Below are 23,081 nucleotides of genomic sequence, written 5' to 3'. Positions count from 1 at the left end.
GTGTGGGGGCGGGGCAGGTATGGGAGAGTATCCCGTGAAGGGTAGTGTAAAAGTGCCTGCGGGAAAAGTTAAAACTACCTAAGGACATTCACTGGATGGTAGTTTATTCTTGTGGTGTCCTTGGTAGACTAAAACACCAAAAGGTTAGTCAGTTACATGGGTCTCAATGTGCCAGTGTAACTAGTCACAAGGTCGAAATGTTTCACGCTTAAATGTCCTAATGATCAGTCGCATTTCTTCAGGACCTAAAATAAGGGGTTGGGAAAAGTGCACATCAGAAAAGGGAAAGAGAAGATGGTTACGCAGGGATAACCCTGTCAGGCTCATGGTGTACCCTGGTGAGAAGTCCTAGGGTAAGCTAGTGATCACTATAAGTCAATCCGGCCACGTGGTGCCTGGGTGAGGATAACGGGGAGAACAAGAGGAAAAAGAGGAAAAAACACTCAGATATTATCTCATTGGTCATGGGGGGCTCCCGTAGCAGAGACCAGAAGGTTGACCTATACAGACCAAATAAACTGTATAGGTCAACCTATAAACACAACCAAGGATAAGTGTTTGTTAGACCTGTCAGCTCTAGGGTGATCTTCCCTGTATTTTTTGCCCTTGCCTCATTTTTCACACCAACTTTTTGTTTGCTTTAGGACTCTGGGCACACTCCCATTGCTAATCAATGCCAGGGTGCAGGTGCTCTCTTCCCCCAAGATGGCTGCCACTGACCCCTGCTACTGCAGCGTGGTCTGAATAGGCGCATTCTAGTAGCCAGGAGCTGGCTGGAACCCTTAAACAATGTTGCCATACCAGCCTGCCAGCCTGCGCATAGCTAGAATTAGGGAAGCTCCTGGTACCTTCCAGAATAGGGGAGGCACCAACTGCCACTGCCAACTGTCAACTGACACTATATAAGGAAAAGGAGGGAAACCTTCTAGTAAGTTGGGACATCACTGACCTGGGGGACCCACGCAGGAGTTTAGGCGGGAGGGTTTAGTCAGGGGCTTATGCCACTGAGAGTGACAGGATTGAGGTGCTGCCTCTTAAGTTGAGTTAGGTACCCTAGACTAGCCCCCTGATCTGGCCAGCGTCAGGAAACCCAGGGACCAGCCAACTCACACGCCCCCCCTGTGGAAGCAACAACATCACAAGGGTGCAAAGCTATCCAAGCGCCAAGAAGACTGATTATCTGACAAGAAGGCTGTTGAGGATCAACCAGGTATTGGACCAACTGTCCCGCGCAAAACCCTGCCTGTTCCCCTCAGAAGCGCTAGAGACTGTGCCTGAAGCGCTTTGAAGAAACTGTCCCTGAAGCGCTTTGAAGTAACTGTGCCTGAAGCGCTTTGAGGTAACCGTGACGGTGACGCACTGTGAAGTGACTGTGCCTGAAGCGCTTTGAAGTAACCGTGTCCGTGACGCGCTGTGAAGTAACGGTGCCTGACGCGCTTTGAAGTGACTGTGCCTGAAGCGCTTTGAAGTAACTGTGCCCGTGACGCGCCCTGAAGTAACTGCGCGTAGGAGCATAGGCCGCACCAAGACTGAAGCCTTTGTCAGCCCGGACCACGTGACGGGCGCGCGTCGAGTCACCGGCCGCGCCCCTGAAGTCATAGTCAGAGTGGTTCGCGGAACCGTGCCCCAGTCCCTGAGAGGAGGCACGGAGAAGAGTCCTGCGGTCTTTAGCCTCCGTTGCGAAGGAGGCCCGAAGCTAAATACACCCCCCAATTTGCCCCCGCAGTGTGTTGCCTGCCTCGCGACCGGCGCTGGTGCTCCGCAGTTGTCCTCTGCACGCGCCCGGTCGATCGAGGCCTTTGAGAGCTACGCAAGGGCCGGGAAGGTCCGAAGATCCAGGTAACCCCCGCGGGAGGAGGGCGGAAGGCCGGAGAAGGCCCCGTGTTCGCCCCTCCCCCGGGGAACAGTGAGACTGGGCCCTGTTGGCCCCAAGGAGCCCCACGCTTCTGCAAGGCTCCTAAGTGACAGCTTATACCTGCTTATGCCTATGAACCTATCGAATTGGCCCTAATTGCCTGTTCCGCCCTGTTCAGGGGAGTTAAACGCCTATTTATATGTTTATTTAAAATACTCATTGAAACGCATATTTACCTGCTTATTTGAGATGCTTTATTGAATCGCATAATCAAATGCTCTATTGAAATGCTATAGTGCACCATATTTACAAGCCTGAAATGAGAGGGAGATTCACTTCACTGTACTGAATTTTCTTACAGAGGTGGGTTCCATAGTATTCTGATGATCTGATCCAGGTCGCTAGCCGACCCATATTCACAAGAAGAACGGCTTGTCACAAATGATTAAAGGTTGTGTTCTTTAGAGTTCCTGATGGGACTGATAAGTACTACTGATGTGGTTTACTACACTTGAGGAAAAGCGACCATGAGGTGTGATATTTTAATGCATTATGATAGTCGCTTCTTGTAGGATCCTCCAGGTTAATCCAGGTACCCCTTGGCCTGTCGAAGAGTCTGTTGCGACAGGCGGGGTTAGTTAGCACTTAACTGCTGAATGAACTGGTTATTATTTAAATGTAGTGCTCACCTATTTATTAGAAATGCATTCTGAGTATGCTTTATGAAACATTCCAATGAAAAGGTTATCTGAAATGTTGATGAATTAATGCTGCATCGCTTTAATCTAAAACTTATATAAAAGATCTTGATTCTTTTAAACACAAACACTGGTGTGGTCTCCATTATTGCGCCACTGTGTGTTGCATTGGATGTGTGCGTCAAGTAGCTGCTTTACACACAAGCCCCTGGCTGCCTTGCTGCTCGAGCCATGCTACCACCATAAGAGCTGGTAACCCCAGGTCTCACATTGGTGGCTGAGCGGTAGGATCCAGGACCTGTAGCTACTTGACACCCTCCAGTGGAACAAGGTGTGCTGCAATTAATCGGACACCTGTTGTGCTTCAAGCAAACCCAATTGCTCACCACTGTCTAGCCTGCAACAAAGTGTGTTGAACCAGGATTGTTGCCCGCATCCTAGAATTTTTTCTTCCAGGATATCTAGGTCCTCACCTGACAAAATGGAGTTCCAGCTGGCTGACCTTGATAAATACACAGTAGTGCAGTTAAGGGAGTTTTGTCAGGGGGTGGGGGTGCCTGTGGGGACGAGAGCTGTTAAAGAAGAGCTCTGTGCCACCTTGAGGGCATTGGTAAGGACCCACCCAGAAGAGGAGGAAGAGGATGGGGAACAGGTCACACATGGGGAGGCGGACACTCAGGAAGACCCAGGCCTACTCAACATTGATATATCACACAATGTATTGCCAGGAAGACGTTCTGGGGCAGGGAGTAGTGTATCTAGGGGGAGTGCATCGTCGCAGGAGTATGAGGACAGGAGGGAGGAGAGGCAATTGAGGTGGGAGCTTGCCAAGCTAGAGCACGAAAGGGAAGAAAGACAGTTTGCTTTGGAGAGAGAAAGGTTAGCGATGGAGGAAAGGAAGCTGGCGCACGAGCTTCAGCTCAAAGAAATGGAGTTGAGAGCATTACAGTTGGGTGCGCCGGGAAGTCCTAATGGTGGCAGCGTACCAGGGGCTCAGCAGGAGCCCAGATTCTGGTTACCCAAGGAGGTGATAGCGAGCTACACCAAGGGGGATGACATTGCCAGGTGGTTGGAGGCGTATGAAGTGGCCTTAACTGCCCATGGGGTGCCTGAGAAACATTGGGGAGGTGGTTTGTACCGGTATATACCTCCTGATGTCAGGGACACCCTACTGTATTTGGAAAAGGCAGACCAGTTTAGGTACACCCCCATGAAGGAGGCACTTATCAAACATTTTGGCCTCAACCCTGAAAGATATCGCCAGAGGTTTCGTGGCAGCCATAAGCTGTCCACACAGAATTGGGTGGATTTTTTTGAGTATGCCCGTAAGGCTCTGGATGGTTGGGTGCGTGGCAGCGAGGTGCAAGATTTTGAGGGTCTGTATAACCTATTTTTGAGAGAGCACCTCTTGGATAAGTGTTTTCCAGAGCTACGCCAACATCTGGTGGACCGCAAGCTTACTGCTCCCCGTGAGCTTGCGAAGGAGGCGGATATTTGGGTTAGCACCCGGGTGTCACACAAGGGCCCCGGGGGAGATAGCCCGAAAGGCGGACAGGGCGCCCCTCAGAAGAAAGAGGGGGGAGATAAAAGACCGGAGTTCTGACGAGGCCCACAAACTAGACAGTTTGGGAAAGGAGTAGGTACCCCACCTCAGAGGAATTCCCCAAAACCCACTTACCCTGACAAGAGTCAGCAGCCAAAGTGGTCCGGTGCTATGAATGCGGAGAGATTGGACACTACAAGGGAGATGCCCAGTGTCGCAAATGACTCCCAGCCCCCTCTGGTGGCAAGAGTCCCGGGGTGGCTAGTGTAGCGCTTGGGTTGGAGCTGCCCCTAGATAGGGAAGGGGAGTGGACAGGCCTGACCCTGGTTTCACTTGGGGATAGAGAGATGGTCCCAGTGACGCCCTTACCATCGAATACTGCTAAGTACCAGCAGAGGGTGAAGGTCAATGGGGAGGAGGTGGACGCTCTGAGGGACACAGAAGCCAGCATGACCACTGTAGTGAGGCGGCTGGTGTCCCCTGAGCAGGTTGTTCCTGATGTGTACCATCCGGCCGTGTTCGCTGACGGCAGTCTGAGCCACTATCCGGTGGCTCAAGTTCCCATTGAATGGAGAGGAGTGTCAGGCCCATTGAGAGTTGCGATCAGCCCTGCCTTGCCTGTGGACTGTCTGCTCGGTAATGACCTCGAACATACCGCCTGGAAGGAAGTGGAGTTTAAGGCCCACACTGAGATGCTGGGATTACCAGGGTGGACTTGCGTAGTCACGCGGTCCATGGCTGCCCGGCAAGAAGCTCAACCCAGGTTGGAGCCTGAAATAAGGGCCCAACCCACTGTTGCTCCAGAGGAGAGTGTGGTGAAAGACACACCCCGTGTGATGGATGGGGAGCCCGCGGTGGTAACACAGGAGTCCGTGGGGGTGGATGTCGTTCCCGTGGGGGATTTGCCGACCCCTGCCGAGTGGCATGTGGAAGGAGGTCCTACTCGGGAGGAATTCTGTCGGGCGCAGAAGGAGTGCCCCACGCTTGAAGGCATGCGGCAACAGGCCAAAGCCCAAGCAATGAATAAGGAGACCAGCAACTATCACGTGTATTGGGAGGATGGCCTCCTGTACAGCGAGCCAAGGGTTCCGGTGCATGGGTCATCGAGGGCCTTAGTGGTCCCCCAGTGCTACCAAACCTTCTTGAAAGAGCTAGCGCATGACATACCCTTAGCTGGACACCTGGGCCAGGACAAGACCTTTGCAGGGCTCGTCCCACATTTCTATTGGCCTGGGATGAGGGTTGCCTCTGACACCTTTTGCAAGACCTGCCAGACTTGCCAGGCCAGTGGCAAGACGGGGACCAAATTGAAGGCCCCGTTGGAACCGTTCCCAGTGGTCGGGACCCCTTTTGAACGGGTCGTTATTGACATCGTTGGGCCATTGGACCCTCCAACCTCTGCGGGACATCGGTTCATTCTGGTGTTGGTGGACCACGCCACACGGTACCCGGAGGCCATCCCTCTGAGGAAGTCACTGCACCTGTGGTGGCGCGGGCCCTAATGGGAATATTTACCCGAGTGGGATTCCCCAAGGTCGTGGTGTCGGACAGAGGCACAAATTTTATGTCGGCCTACATGCAAGCCATGTGGAAGGAGTGCGGAGTGACTTATCGGTTCTCCACTCCTTACCACCCCCAGACTAACAGGCTCGTAGAGCGCTTCAACAAGACCTTGAAGGGGATGATCCGGAGTCTGCCAGAAGACCTGAGGCGGAAATGGGACATCCTCCTCCCTTGCCTGCTGTTCTCGTACCGCGAGGTACCACAGAAGGGAGTCGGGTTCAGCCCCTTCGAATTGCTCTATGGCCATCCCGTTAGGGGACCCCTCAGTCTGGTCAGAGAGGGGTGGGAGAAGACTTTGCAGAAGCTTTCCCGTGATGTTGTCAGCTATATGCTGGCATTCCGCAGCCAGATGGCCAAGCTGTGGAAAGAAGGCTCAGACAACTTAGAGGCTAGCCAAGCCGTCATGAAGGAGTGGTATGACCGCAACGCTCGGACGGAAGAGTTGGACGTTGGACAGAAGGCGTGGGTCATGGAGCCTGGGGAGCTTAGTGCCCTCCAGGACCGGTGGACTGGTCCGTACGAGATTGTGGAGCGTCGAGGCCAGACCACCTACCTAGTTGACTTGAAGACCCCCCGTCAACCCCACCGGGTGTTCCACGTCAACCGCCTGAAGCCTCACCATGAGCAATCAGAGCTGGCTCTCCTCATGGTGATGGATGGGAGCGAGGAGGAGGAAAGTGAGCCTCTTCCTGACCTTCTAGCGGCTCAGGAAAAGGATGGTTCAGTGGAGGGAGTTGTCCTCTCCCCATCCTTGACCCGAGAACAACAGAGGGACTGCCGCCAGGTGTTGGCGCAGCACGCCTCATTGTTGTCCCTCACACCTGGAATTACACATCTGTGTACCCATGACGTGGACACAGGGGACAGTCCGCCCGTGAAAAACAAGTCTTACCGGCTGTCCGACAAGGTAAAGAACAGCATCCAGAGTGAGGTGACCAAGATGCTGGAGTTGGGTGTGATCGAACCCTCCAGCAGCCCGTGGGCTAGTCCGGTTGTGCTTGTGCCGAAAGCGGCTCCCCCGGGCACCACACTGGAACTTCGGTTCTGTGTGGATTATCGGGGGTTGAACTCTGTCACCAAGACAGATGCTCACCCGATACCACGGGCAGATGAGCTGATTGACCGGCTGGGAGCAGCCAAGTACCTCAGCACCATCGACTTGACATCAGGGTACTGGCAGATTGCCATGGCCGATGGAGCAAGGGAGAAGACAGCATTCTCCACCCCTGAGGGCCACTTCCAATTTTGAGTGACGCCCTTCGGGCTCAAGAATGCTCCGGCCACCTTCCAGCGGTTGGTGAACCAGGTGCTATCTGGCCTGGAGTCCTTCTCAGCGGCATACCTGGATGACATAGCTGTCTTGGAGGACCATCTGCAACATCTCCAGGAGGTGCTGCAGGCTTTGCAACGTGCTGGATTGACCATTAAGGCTAGCAAGTGCCAGATTGGACAGGGTTCTGTCGTGTACCTGGGACACTTGGTGGGCGGAGGTAAGGTGCAACCCCTCCAGGCCAAAATTGAGACCATCATGGCCTGGGAGCCCCCCAAAACTCAGACTGAGGTCCGAGCTTTTCTCTGCCTCACTGGTTACTACCGCAGGTTCGTCAAGGGTTATGGCACCATCGTGGCCCCCTTGACAGAGTTAACGTCCAAGAAGCAGCCACGCAAGGTCATCTGGACGGCTGCTTGCCAGGAGGCATTTGACACACTGAAGCGTGCGATGTGTACCGCTCCGGTGTTGACCACTCCGGACTTCCAGAAAGAATTAATCGTGCAGACAGATGCCTCAGAGCATGGCGTAGGCGCCGTGCTATCGCAACTCAACGATGATGGCCAAGATCAACCTGTGGCCTTCATCTCCCAAAGACTCCTCCCTTTGGAACAGCGATGGAGTACCATCGAGCGAGAAGCCTTCGCTGTGGTCTGGGCTTTGAAGAAGTTGAGGCAATAACTTTTTGGCTCTCACTTCCTGGTTCAAACCGACCACCGACCCCTTCGCTGGCTCATGCAGATGAGAGGCGAAAACCCCAAGTTGCTAAGGTGGTCCATTTCCCTACAGGGGCTGGACTTTAGGGTGGAACATCGACCCGGAGCTGACCACGCCAATGCTGACGGTCTCTCCCGGTTCTTCCGCCTTAGTGATGAGAACTCCCTAGAGCTTGGGTAGCTCTCCCCACTTTCAGCTGGGGGGGACGCGTGTTAGACCTGTCAGCTCTAGGGTGGTCTTCCCTGTATTTTTTGCCCTTGCCTCATTTTTCACACCTACTTTTTGTTGGCTTTAGGACTCTGGGCACCCTCCCATTGCTAATCAATGCCAGGGTGCAGGTGCTCTCTTCCCCCAAGATGGCTGCCACTGACCCCTGCTACTGCAGCGTGGTCTGAATAGGCGCATTCTAGTAGCCAGGAGCTGGCTGGAACCCTTAAACAATGTTGCCATACCAGCCTGCCAGCCTGCCCATAGCTAGAATTAGGGAAGCTCCTGGTACCTTCCAGAATAGGGGAGGCACCAACTGCCACTGCCAACTGTCAACTGACTCTATATAAGGAAAAGGAGGGAAACCTTCTAGTCAGTTGGGACATCACTGACCTGGGGGACCCACGCAGTCGTTTAGGCGGGAGGGTTTAGTCAGGGGCTTATGCCACTGAGAGTGACAGAATTGAGATGCTGCCTCTTAAGTTGAGTGAGGTACCCTAGACTAGCCCCCTGATCTGGCCAGCGTCAGGAAACCCAGGGAACAGCCAACTCACACCCCCTCCCTGTGGAAGCAACAACATCACAAGGGCGCAAAGCTATCCAAGCGCCAAGAAGACTGATTATCTGACAAGAAGACTGTTGAGGATCAACCAGGTATTGGACCAACTGTCCCGCGCAAGCCCTGCCTGTTCCCCTCAGAAGTGCTAGAGACTGTGCCTGAAGCGCTTTGAAGAAACTGTCCCTGAAGCGCTTTGAAGTAACTGTGCCTGAAGCGCTTTGAGGTAACCGTGTCGGTGACGCGCTGTGAAGTGACTGTGCCTGAAGCGCTTTGAAGTAACCGTGTCCGTGACGCACTGTGAAGTTACGGTGCCTGACGCGCTTTGAAGTGACTGTGCCTGAAGCGCTTTGAAGTAACTGTGCCCGTGACGCGCCCTGAAGTAACTGCGCGTAGGAGCATAGGCCGCACCAAGACTGAAGCCTTTGTCAGCCCGGACCACGTAACGGGCAGGCGTCGCGTCACCGGCCGCGCCCCCGAAGTCAGAGCCAGAGTGGTCCGCGAAACCGTGCCCCAGTCCCTGAGAGGAGGCACGGAGAAGAGTCCTGCGGTCTTTAGCCTCCGTTGTGAAGGAGGCCCCGAAGCTAAATACACCCCCCAATTTGCCCCCGCAGTGTGTTGCCTGCCTTGCGACCGGCGCGGGTGCTCCGCAGTTGTCCTCTGCACCGCGTCCGGTCGATCGAGGCCTATGAGAGCTACGCAAGGCCGGGAAGGGCCGAAGATCCAGGTAACCCTGCGGGAGGAGGGCGGAAGGCCGGAGAAGGCCCCGTGTTCGCCCCTCCCCCGGGGAACAGTGAGACTGTGCCCTGTTGGCCCCGAGGAGCCCCACTCTTCTGCAAGGCTGCTAAGTGACAGCTTAAACCTGCTTATGCCTATGAACCTATCGAATTGGCCCTAATTGCCTGTTCCGCCCTGTTCAGGGGAGTTAAACGCCTATTTATATGTTTATTTAAAATGCTCATTGAAATGCATATTTACCTGCTTATTTGAGATGCTTTATTGAATCGCATAATCAAATGCTCTATTGAAATGCTATAGTGCACCATATTTACAAGCCTGAAATGAGAGGGAGATTCACTTCACTGTACTGAATTTTCTTACAGAGGTGGGTTCCATAGTATTCTGATGATCTGATCCAGGTCGCTAGCCGACCCATATTCACAAGAAGAACGGCTTGTCACAAATGATTAAAGGTTGTGTTCTTTAGAGTTCCTGGTGGGACTGATAAGTACTACTGATGTGGTGTACTACCCTTGAGGAAAAGCGACCATGAGGTGTGATATTTTAATGCATTATGATAGTCGCTTCTTGTAGGATCCTCCAGGTTAATACAAGTACCCCTTGGATTGTCGAAGAGTCTGTTGCGACAGGCGGGGTTAGTTAGCACTTTACTGCTGAATGAGCTGGTTATTATTAGAAATGCATTCTGAGTATGCTTTATGAAACATCCCAATGAAAAGCTTATCTGAAATGTTGATGAATTAATGCTGCATCGCTTTAATCTAAAACTTATATAAAAGATCTTGATTCTTTTAAACACAAACACTGGTGTGGTCTCCATTATTGCGCCACTGTGTGTTGCATTGGATGTGTGCTTCAAGTAGCTGCTTTACACACAAGCCCCTGGCTGCCTTGCTGCTCGAGCCATGCTACCCCCATAAGAGCTGGTAACCCCAGGTCTCACAGTGTTGCATACGAGGTAGACAGTAAAAACATGGTGGATGTTGTGACATTTGCTGTCTCATAGGTAATACCTGCATGGTACGTGTGGTTTATACATAGGTGGGAAAACACCCATTATCACACTCATAGGAAATACCAGTATTGTAAGCGTGGGTTATACATAGGTAGAAAATCAATCACACTGGGCCAGTGTAGTCAGCCACGCACAGACAGGGGTTGGTGGTGGTTAACGGGACCGTATGCCACTCAGCAGAACCGGTAGCGGCATTCATGTCCCGAAATCAAACCCACCTGGGTAGCTGGCTGTAAATGAGCCCCAGTGTCATGTAGGCAAGAGGGTGGGGCAAGAGAAACTACAGCCACACGGGAGCCCAGGAGCCCGGGAGCCCCGACTAACCCGCAAGCCTCATAGGATGAGGTGCAATGTCGGGAGGGCGAGGGTCTCCGCGCTACAATGGAGTTCAAGCTCGTCTCCCAAATAATTCTAGTCCGGTACAGGGCCAACAACAGAAAACAATGATAACCCGCGGTCCCACCGGTCGTATCTAACCCACAGTTAACAATGGTAACCCGCACTCCCACCGGTCGTAAATAAGACATGGTGAGTCGCGATGCTTACCCTCACAGTGTAGGGACTGACTCCTTAAGGCTATGCCACGCCGGTTAGTGCACACATCAGGGGTACTAAGGGTGAAAAGACAAAATGCGTCGGCACAGTTACTACACAGACGTCCCCGATTGCTCTGGGTGGCCGGCGTCATAAGACAAAGTAGTGGGGCCACTGGGCGTCCGCCCCTGGAGGGCTGTTTACTCACGGTTATTGATGGGTGCATGAACCTCTGCACCTACCCTCGCCAACGGCTGCCTCGAAATGGCGACAGTCGCCCTTCTGTTTATGGATCATCGATCGCGGGCCGGTGGGGCGGGAGTCTCCTTTTTCCAGCTCTGCACGCAGTAGGATCAGTTGTGTGTGCATGTGCCAGAGAGCTGTGGAAGCATGCACTATTGCGCATGCGCTCGTGTCCATTGTACTCCAAGACGTGACGTGAAGGTTAGAGTGTTGACAAGGGCGTGGCTGTGTGTCCGCACCAGACATAGGAGTGTGGTGAGAATGCCCTGAAAAGGGATCAGAATAGCTAATAGAATACAGTGTGGGTGTAGGAGGTGTTGTTTACAGTGTTACACCCAGACATGGCAAATTATGGGTGGAACTTTGATACTGACCCACCCTTAACTTTCTACTTCTCTTTCAGGTTTTTTCAGGCTGCCGTGCCTTTATCTCTGACACACAGGACTTGAGTGCCATCTGGTCCCTGACCATGGTCTTAGGGCACTAGATTCCAACCACCTGTCCCACATTCCTGTGCCCTACTGGGCAACCTCTTCACCCCTCGATATGTATAATTCCATAGTCTGGAGCCCTGTCAGACAGTGTTCTTTACGCATCTTACATCTTAGCTCCCTTGCCCCGCCGAGGTTGACAACATGATCATGGGCAGCTTGTTCACTATATTTTAATTTGCCATATCTGGGTGTAACACTGTAAACAACACCTCCTCCACCCACACTGGCTTCTATTAGCTATTCCGATCCCTTTTCAGGGCACTCTCATCACACTCCTATGTCTGGTGCCGGCACACAGCCACGCCCCTGTCAACACTCTAACCTTCACGTCATGTCTTGGAGTACAATAGACACGGGCGCATGCGCGATACTGCATTCTTCCACAGCTCTCTGCCACATGTGCACACAACTGATCTTACTGCACGCAGAGCCGGAAATAGGAGACTCCCGCCCCACCTGACCACGATCGAGGATCCATAAACAGAGACGGGCACTGCCACCATTTCGAGGCAGCCGCTGGCGAGGGTAGGTGCAGAGGTTCATGCACCCATCAATAACTGTGAGTAAACACCCCTCCGGGGGCGGACGCCCTGTGGCCCCCACTACTTTGTCTTACGACGCCCACCACCCAGAGCAATCGGGGACGTCTGTGTAGTAACTGTGCCGACGCATTTCATATTTTCACCCTTAGTACCCCTGATGCGTTCACTAACCGGTGCGGCATAGCCTTAAGGAGTCAGTACCTACACTGTGAGGGTAAGCATCGCGACTCACCATGTCTGATTTACGACTGGTGTGACTGCGGGTTACCGTTCTTTACTGGGGGTTAGATATATCATTGTTTTCTGTTGTTTTCCCTGTACCGGACTAGAATTATTTGGGAGACGAGCTTGAACTCCATTGTAGTGCGGACACCCTCACCCTCCCGACATCGCACCTCATCCTGTGAGGCTTGCGGGTTAGTCGGGGGTCCCGGGCTCCCGTGTGTCTGTGGTTTCTCTTCCCCCGCCCTCATGCCTACATGACACTGGGGCTCATTTACGGCAAGCTACCCAGGTGGGTTTGATTTCGGGACATGAATGCCACTACCGGTTCTCCTGAGTGGCATACGGACCCGTTAAACACCACCAACCCCTATCTGTGTGTGGCTGACTACACTGGCCCAGTGTGATTGATTTTCTACCTATGTATAACCCACGCTTACCATACTGATATTTCATATGAGTGTGATAATGGGTGTTTTCCCACCTATTTATAAACCACACGTACCATGCAGGTATTACCTATGAGACTGCAAATGTCAGAACACCCACCATGTTTTTACTGTCTACCTCGTATGCAACATGTATCCATGGTTGTGTTTATTTGGTCTGCATAGGTCAACCTTCTGGTCTCTGCTACTGGAGCCCCCCATGACCTATGAGATAATAATATCTGAGTGTTTTTTCCTCTTTTTGCTCTTGTTCTCCCCTTTATCCCCACCCAGGCACCACATGGACGGATCGACTTATAGTGATCACTAGCTTACCCTAGGACTTCTCACCAGGGTACACCACGAGCCTGACAGGGTTATCACTGCGTCACTCTCTTCCCTTTCCCTTTTCTGACGTGCACTTTTCCCAACCCCTTATTTTAGGTCCTGAAGAAACGCGACTGATCATTAGGACGTTTAAGCGTGAAACATGTCGACCTTGTGACTAGTTACACTGGCACATTGAGCCCCATGTAACTCACTAACCTTTTGGTTTTTTAGTCTACCAAGGACACCACAAGAATAAACTACCATCCAGTGGATGTCCTTAGGTAGTTTTAACTTTTCCCGCACGCACTTTTTCACCTCCCTTCACAGGATCCTTTCCCATACCTGCCTCGCCTCCACACCTGCACGCACCATACGGCTGTTTCTCTTTTAAGAGATCTCCACTAAAGAGACCCTTCGGGGGCCCGTCAGACATTGCAGTGCCGGTCTGACGAGGAGCACTAAAAGCCCGATGATGAAGCATGACATCCTTCTGGGTGTGTGAGGGCGGGTAAGAGGCAAGACTTGGTCTTCCCCTTCGGGATTGGTTTCCTTGAAACTGGGGATATACATCTGCCTCTTTTCCTCTTCTCTCACCTCTGCCTTTCGCTTACCTCTTTTCTCTCTTTCCCCTTCTATGGTGGGTGGCATTCATGCCCCATTATCATGGAACAGTGTCCTCTTTGATTTAACCTCTTAAGAGAGTGCCCACCACTCCCCCCCCCCCTACTCCTGTGACAGCCCAGCCCTGCCTTGTCCCTAATCTAACAAGTGCACCAAATGAGCAAGGACGGGAAAAAATGACAATAAGATTGTGTTATTATCATTTTATTTTTCCTTTTTGAACTGCGCACTGAGCAGTGGGCGACGCTCCTCGGCCTTAGCTTTATTTACTCTCATTGCCTTTGCGGGGAATGAGATTTTAATATCTTTTATGATCAATTTGATAACTTATCTCATTCAACAATTTTGGATCGATTGGTTTCTGTCATTGAGTAAAAGACAAACCCCTGCATAGGTTAGATAAACCCCATTAACTGACGCCACTCTGAAGAACCACTTACGACTGATAAAGTTTAAAAGGTTTAATATAAAATTAAGAAAAGTTGCAAATACAATCCTCTCAGGATCAAATTCATCAAATATACAGGAACTAATAGGAACATATATTCCCTAAAGAACCTCAGTCTACAAACGAATACAATTAAAGTCAGTTCCAAAATCAGCAAATTAAAAAGCATCGATATGAAGTGGTTCTTCTGCGTCATCTACAGAAAGAGAAAAATAATCAAGTTAAATCTGTCCCTACTCTATACTAGATGACATCCCTACTTCGCAAGTTTCTAAAACCCTAAAAAGGTGTCAGCAGTTTGACTCCCTAAGAAGTTCAAACTCTCTTAGCCTCTAAAGGTAACTTAAGTTTAAGAAGCAGTACCCTCTCTGCCTACCCATCCGATCTCTAAGGGTCCTCGGCCTACTGCTCCCTTGCGCTCTGATCTCTCTCAGCGCATCTGCTCAAGTCATCTACGCTTCCTCTCCTTCGCTCTTGCTTCGCCTTCGCTATCTTCTCCCCGAGGTGCTGTCCCTAAAATACACAATCACAGTGTGGGTGGAACGCCCCTTCGACGCCCACCACGGACTTTCCCCGTGAGGTCATCTTCTAGCTCTTTCCATGGCTTCGTCTCTTCGTCGTCCGTTAAGTTGACCTTTCTCCTTAGACGCCATCTTCGTCTTCTTGCTGGTGACTTCATTCAACTTTACCTTTGACATTTTCGGAGTAAGATCTATCAACTTATCGGAACTTTTATTCTTTACGGCTATATACATAACCTTCTTGGTCTTGTGAATGGTCATTTCAAAACAAGACTCAAATTCCAATCGTCTCCTCTCATGTTTAGGCAATAAACTTTGTTCGACATTTGTCACCTTAAATCTAACAAGAACTAGACTCTTCGGCTCGCACATTCAAGTGAAGGCTATTCACGACTCCTGTGAGCCCACTAAATTACCTACAGCGGACTACACTCCTGCGAACCCTTGGTCTGTCAGGTTATAATCACAAATGACCTGAAACTCTTCTAACATTCCTACAAACTTCTTCTACACAGTATAACCTTTAACATACATTTATATATGAACGCATTTAGCAAATCCCTTGCTCATATGTGAATACATTTTACATAGAATACAATTACGTAAAATATAAACCTTAATACATGGAATATAATTTACATAGAATATAAAGTTATATTCTCATTGGTTACATCGTTATGTGTATGCTCTCTGCACATTTCTCCATGTTACATTTCTCGCCGTTTCTGCATTTAAAGTTACATACATACATGAATTTCACTTTGCACGTTCTTCTGTTCGTGAGCATTTCTACACATTTCTACATTAGCCCACTACGTAAACGGGCCTTCTAAATCTAATGCATTCCAAAGTGAATACAATTACATTTCCTATATTACTTTGGTTACGTCTGTTAACTTTATGGTATAAGCGTCAACTTTACGTTCGATATACATTTCATTCCTACGTTTATACGATATACTTCTAAATATGACTCGGATATACGTTTTATTCAAATTGCGCTCTCTCAGTTCCCCCCTTTGATGACTTTTAGGAGTCATCACTAAATGCAATTTGAATAACACCTTTAAACAGAACTAGTTACATCATTTCCTCTTTTCATCATTTCAAGTGCTCTCAAGCTTTTATACTGTTGATCTTGTAAAGCAGCTAATCTCCTTTCTTGTTCTCTCATAGACCTTTGTAACCGGTTCGTCCTATACCATTTATATAGTTTTACTAATCCTAACAATGTGATTATGCAAATTAGTACTATTAATACAGGTTTTAATATGTACCATACTATACTTTTACCAAGGTTGGCAAACCAACTTCCAACCTTTCCTACTCCATTACCTACTTTTTCCCAAACATTTATTTTTGTCAAATCTTCGATTTCTTGATGAATCTGTGTAATGTTTCTTATGACCTTCTCAAGTGGTTTTGAATTATCAGGAATATAAGTACAACATTCCTGGACCTTCAAAGCCTTGCAAACTCCTCCTTCTTTTGCTAATAGCACATCAAGAGCAAGTCGATTCTGAAGAACCATTGCTCTAATCGATTGCATCTCACCTTCTATTAGCATTAATGACCTTGCAGTACTTGCAGATAATCTATCTACGACTGTAGCTAGTCTCCTGATCTTAACATCGTTAAGTATTAAACCTTAACATAGGAAACATCGCTCCAAATACGTCTCCTACTACTTCTGCATCTCCTACTTCTCTTTTCGTTCTTGTCGAAGCCTTTCCTTCTATGATCGCTAAATCCTTTGCATGGTATATTTTGGGGAAGACAATTGCCAAGTAACACGAACCATACCAATTGTCAGGCAGTTTTACATAGGCATTTCTCCCGCATACAAAATATACGTTAGGAATCACCTGCATCTCCTTCATGAAATCCTTTGTGTAGTACTCTAATCGAAAAGAATGTTCGCAATTTACTTCACCTACAAATACACTCTCATAATATGTCTTGCTTCGAGTTAAACATAACTTTCCTTTCTGCGTTCTATCCAATGCTATTGGACCATTGCTACCTTTCCTTTTATGTGCCTTCTCTTCTTCGGTCCAATCAGTTTTCCACTGTCCTGACATTTTTAGAATCTTCTGCCTTCTGTATCGGTCATCTACTTGTCCTATGAACTTTTTCTCAATCTCTGACACTTTGCAAGTCAAATTATTTCTGCGTGCGTATGATGTATCTAATGTATCCCAAGGAAGGAAGAATTTAGCTAGTCCATCCTCCTTTTTGTAATAGTCCCACTTATTCATTTGCTTATAATTCGGAACTTCAGGTAGTACCGAATCATAATTTGAAAAGTAGTACTCAAATCCTTCTCTACCATAAAATATACTAAGCAGTAAACTACATGTTATCCCATAAGTCAATGGGAGATGATGATATCGGATGCCCTCATCTACAGAAGCCGGCATTTGCATACAAACGTAGCAATCTTTGGCCTCCATGGCATCGATATATTCGTATAACAGTTTAGCATATGCGTTTGACCTAAAGTTTCCCTGTGACTCGTCTACATGTAATCTACGAGCTTCGTCTACCAGTAACGCTTTTTCACGAATAACATTGCTCTCCTTTGTCTTCCCATCAAGAGCAGGTTTCAAAGTCGTTACAGGCTTTACATCTGCTATTTCTTTATCGGTTTCATGTCCTATTATGTATGATATTGTCACTACTGTAATTATGAGAAATATTACTACAGCTATAAGTGTACCTATTATACATTTAGCTTTTCTGTTTGGGTTGCCGTTCTCCATGTTGTCAAAAACAGCGTAACTCTTTCTTTTGCGAAAAAGTTTTTCAGTTCAGTCTTTGGGTTGCTTTATTTTCTTCTCAGTTTGTAAAGTGCTCTTTATCAACAAAAGTCTCTTTTTCGCAACAATGTCTCTTTATTTTTAACAACAGACAACCCTAACCCTTCTCTGTCCTCTAAATGTAATCCCTAATTTTATTCTTCTTTCCACTCGGCGCTAGGTTATCTTCTTCTTTATAACTTATATACAAAAGTCTTTATACATCAACAATTATTCTCGTACCTGCAGCTCTTGCAACAAGTTCCAATAATTCAAAACGAATGACTTTCTCTTCTTCTTCCGGAATTTGTTGACCAAATGTTGGAAATTGTAATCTGTTTAGCACTAAATCTTTAATCTGACTCAAGTATGGGGGTATGGGAAGTGTGAAAGTCAGTAATCCCTCAGTCTCGAGTCCAGGAGTCAACATCCATATCTCCACTGCCACAAATGGATCGAGATCGATTACTTTCACGTTCTTCACTCTCCCAGATTTCTGTCCCCAAGACATCTGCTAGATAAGTCCACTCTGGGGTGGCGTACCTTCTGCAGGGCACACGTACCCTTCTCGATCTTCTTGGACTCTCAGTTCCTGAGTCTGTAGTTTCCTCTTCTTGGTCTGATTCTTCAGAGATCGGGACAAGAGTTTTCTCCGGTCGTGCCTTTAAGCTTGGCCTCCTTCTTCTCTCTGGCCAACTGGCTTCGTCACTCCTTGTCCTCCTGCTCCTTGTTCTGGGACTTGTCTCTTGGTCACTCTCAGCTTGTTCAGTATCTGATTCAATTTCCCAGTTACTTTCTTCTCCTGAGGCGACTTCGGTCTCACTAATGTCTTGACCTTCATCGACCTGTTCCGTCACAGTCTCAGCCTCTTTGATCACCTCTACAGCTTGGCTTTCCCCCTCTATGTCTTCTCCGCTTTCCGCTGGATTCTCATCCGAGAGAGGAGCTGTTTCTTCTAGAGGTGTTGGCACTCTTCGAGTGTGTGAAGCATGTATCCAATTTGGCAGGCCTCCACACTTCACTGCAGTGTTCGTAACAAGTATGACTTGAAATGGTCCTCGCCAACGCACGTCTAAGCAGTTCTTCCTGACATGCTTTTTCACCAAAACCCAGTCCCCCGGACTCAGGTCATGGCACAAGTCTTGTGCTGATGGAACCTCTGCAGCCTGGACCTGGAGGGACACAGAATTAATGGCATCAGATAGTCCCTTGCAGTAGTCCAAGATCAAGTCGTCTGTGATGTTCAATAACGCTGAAGTCGGAACCGATGGCAATCTCATAGCTCTCCCCATTAGCACTTCATGTGGAAAGAGACCTGTTTTTCTATCTGGTGTGCTACGTATGCTCATAAGAACCACTGGTAGTGCGTCTGGCCAACTCAGGGATGTTGATGAACAAACTTTAGCAAGTCTGGACTTAATTGTGCTGTTGATTTGCTCTACAATCCCTGAAGCTTCTGGTCGATAACTGCAATGGAGCTTCTGATCGATACTCAAAGCTGAGCACAACATCTTCACTATTTCGCTGTTGAAATGAGTTCCTCTGTCCGATTCCAAAGAGGATGGCACCCCAAACCTCGGTATTAACTCTCTAAGTAACAATTTTGCTACTGTAAGTGTATCACATCTACGTGTAGGGTAAGCTTCAACCCATCTAGAAAATATACAGACAATCACAAGAACGTATCTGAGTCTGTTGCATTTAGGCATTTCTATAAAATCAAGCTGCATTCTATTGAAAGGCCCCCCAGACCTCCCAATGTGACTCAATGTAACTGGTGTTCTTTTTCCCACGTTTAGTTGCTGACAGATCGCACATCGCTGACATACTGCTTCTGCCGCTACTCTAAACTTAGGATTAAACCATGTTTGTCTGAATACTCTCACCATGGCATCTCTACCTATGTGTGCTGATCCATGCAATTTCCTTGCCATTGGACTAACAAGTTCATTTGGTAAGACTGCTCTCCCATCGGCGGAGATCCAAAAGTTCATCTCACTTTTTATACACCCAGCTGTTTCCCAGCCCTTTTTCTCATCATCTGGTGCATTCTCCTGAACACTCCTTAGCTCATCCCACGTATCTACAGTGTCTAACAACATTGTCAATTCAGTTCTTTCTTGGATCCCCCCCACTTTCACATCCGTGTGAGAATATCCTTGTTCTGCGCAGTAACGCGCTACTTCATCCGCATAGCGGTTACCTTGTGACACAAAATCCACGCCTTTTGTATGCGCAGCACATTTGACTACTGCGATAGCTGTCGGGCCTTGCAATGCCTCTAACAATAATCTCACGAATTCTCCATTCCTAATGGGAGAACCCGAGGAGGTCATGTAACCTCTTTGAGACCATAACTGCCCGTAATCGTGAACTACCCCGAAACCATACTGGCTATCGGTGTATATGGTGACTCGAATTTTGTTACCTGCTAAACAGGCACGCGTCAAAGCAATAATTTCAGCTACCTGAGCGGAGTGTACTCCTTCCAGGCAAGCGGCTTCTACAACTCTGGTAATTGTACAAACTGCATAAGCTGCTCTCAGCTGACCAATATCGTCTCTTACGCATGAACCATCAACAAAGAAAATTTCATCAGGGTCAGTCAATGGCTCATCTACGATATCGGGTCTCGGTTTGGTGCATAGTTCAGTCACATCAAGGCAATCATGATCTGTACAAATTTCATCATCCACCTCATTTGGAAGTGGCATCAAAGTTGCAGGATTCAAGACGGAGCATCTTTTTAGGGTCACATTCTCGGCAGCCAGTATGACTTGCTCGTAGCGTGTGAGCCTGCTATTCGTCAGATGCTGAGTCTTAGTCCTGGTCATTAACAATTCTACAGAATGCGGTACGTACACCACTAACTGATGTCCCATTACCACGCTTTCAGATCTTTCAATGCTGACACCCGTTGCAGCAACGGATTTGAGACATCCGGGCAACGCTGCGGCTACTGGATCTAATGTAGCCGAAAAGTACGCTACTGGCCTACGCGCATCTCCATGAATCTGGGCCAAAACTGCTAAAGCGCATCCCTCTCTTTCGCAGCAGTAAAGCAAAAATGGTTTTGTGTAATCCGGCATTCCTAAAGCCGGGGCGCGACATAAGTCCTCCCTCAGCTGCAAAAACGCCATCAAACAGTCTTTGTCCCATGGTACCGGATCACTCACTCCTTTGTGCGTCAGTTGTAATAACGGCTTTGCCTTCAGTGAGAAGTTGGCTATCCACTGTCGACAATAACCGACCATGCCTAGGAACATCCTGACCTCTCTTTGTGTTGTAGGCGCGTTCATTTTCATAATCGCCTCTATTCTGTCTGGAGACACCTTCCGTTTCCCCTTTTCAATCCTGTGGCCCAAGTAATGCACTTCAGTAAGACAATATTGCAATTTACTTGGAGACACCTTATGCCCGTTCTCGGCCAAGTGATTTAACAAGGTGATGGTGTCTACTCTGCAAGCTTCTTCTGTTTCTGACGCAACTAGGAGGTCGTCTATGTACTGGACTAGAACTGAGTTCTTGGGCAGCACTAGACTTTCAAGATTTCTCTTTAATAGCTGGTTAAAAATCGATGGGCTTTCTGTATACCCCTGAGGGATACGACACCATGTTAAAACGCGATCTTCCAGCTTAAAAGCGAAAAGGTACTGGCTCTCTTCATCTAAAGGAATCGAAAAGAAAGCCTGGCACAAATCTATCACGGTGAACCATTCAGCTTGGAACGGTATCTGAAATAATATCACTGATGGATTCGGTACCACTGGACAACATGAGACAACAATATTATTAATCTTTCGAAGATCCTGCACTATTCTGTATTTTCCACTAGGCTTCTGCAAACCCATAATCGGGGAGTTACATGGACTACCCACGATCTCCTTCAGTATTCCCTGTTTAATCATGGATTCGATCACAGGCTTTATTCCTGCAATCGTCTCTGGTGTCAACTTGTATTGTGGTGTTCTTGGATACTCGGCATTGGGTCTTACCATGATCTTTACTGGTTCTACTCCCTTGATTAATCCTATTTCTTCTCCAGTAAAATCCCACACCTCAGCTGACACTTTCTCCCTCAAGTCCTGTGGAAGTTCCTCCACTGTTAAGGTAGGATATAGTTCCACGCATTCCTGCGAATTTACAACTTTAAAATCGGCATCTTCATCATTGGTCTGCACTTCTACTCCTTCAGGTGTGCAATGTATTGTGCAATTCAGTTTACACAACAGATCTCTTCCTAGCAAACACACCGGGCTAGAATCACAGATCACAAACTGATGTTCGTCACTGTAATTCCCTATCTTTACTGACACTGGTTCCGTCAGAGGATTCGTCATCCTCTTGTTTGCGACTCCTACCACCTGAATCATCTCTCCTGATCTCGGCAGACCTGGGACTACCGCTGATCTCAACGTGGATCTAGTGGCTCCCGTATCCACCAAAAAGGTCGTAGGACATCCAGCTACTTCAGCTTCTACGTATGGTCCTCTCTGATCTACTTCCAGGGCTGCTCCTAGAGTACAGTCTTCTTCCCTATTCACTCGTTGCCCTGTAAGAGGATCAACGTAGTAGCATTCTTCTCCTCCTACGAACAATGGCATTTGTCTATAGGTTTTCCCTCCATTCGTAATTCGAGGCGGTTGAGGAAACGGGGCTCGAGGAGTCTGAGTCCCCCCTTTGATAAACTTTCCCTTCGGGACTGTCGCTCCCTTAACCACGTTATTCTGTACCTCTTCCTCCTCCTGTTCTAATTCCCCTGTCTCAATATTATAAGGACACTCGCGTCTCCAATGTCCCACCTCATTACACTGATGACACCTTGTCGTCTTTTTCAGTGTTGCGATATCCATTCTCGGTCTCGGTCTTTCCTCCTCATCTCTGCTCTGATTATTCTGTTTCTTTGCTTGCGTTCCTGTTCCCTGCTGTCGCTGTCCACCCTTTCCGGCTGCTTGCATCTGTACTAACATCAGCTTTTCCTTAAGCTTCTTTGCCTTTGTATCTATCTCATCGCTACAGTACCTTGCATACCTCAGAATCTCATCTAAAGGTTTGTTCTGCCAGCAAATTAAATGCTGTTGAATCATCAGGCTTATGTCTGGTCTCAATCCGAGAACAAACTTCGACACAAACTGTCCTATGTCCTTAGGATCCATTACGTCTAATCCACTGTACTGTTTGAATGCTTTCAGTAACCTCTCATAGAACTCGTGAACGGTTTCTTTAGGCTCCTGAGTTGTTCGATCTATCTTAACCCAGTCTATGTCTTGCACCGGCACTTTCTCTTTTAGCCATGTTATTACTCTCTCGTATTTTTCCATGACTCTGTCTGATGGACCATTTGTCTGGGTATCTCTCGGAGGCTCGCAAGTGGGCCATTCAATACTAAGTTTGCATGCCGTCCACAAATCTCCGGGTACCACGATATCGAACAAAGTGTTCAAATCGATCCACAGTACCTTAGAGATCTTCACGAATCTCTCTACCTGCTTGTACCACTCTACGGGATTTTCTCTAAGCTTCGGGAAGGAATTAGTGAATGCCGCTAAATCCCCCCTACTCCATGGTACATGCACGTAGTTTCCGTTCGCGATTTCTCGCAAAGGGAAAGCTTCCATTCGCATTAAGTCTGTATCCTGAGACTTTATAAGTGTACTCCGTCTGACAGATCCCTTCTTGGACCATCTTTCCTCCCATCTATCCAGATCTCTCCATATCCTAATGCACATGACCAA

The sequence above is a fragment of the Lissotriton vulgaris genome, chromosome 1_1 (genome assembly GCF_964263255.1).
Source record: "Lissotriton vulgaris chromosome 1_1, aLisVul1.2, whole genome shotgun sequence".
Lineage (NCBI taxonomy): Eukaryota > Metazoa > Chordata > Amphibia > Caudata > Salamandridae > Lissotriton > Lissotriton vulgaris.
The sequence above is the reverse complement of the archived record's forward strand: the minus strand, read 5'-3'. Positions refer to the sequence as shown.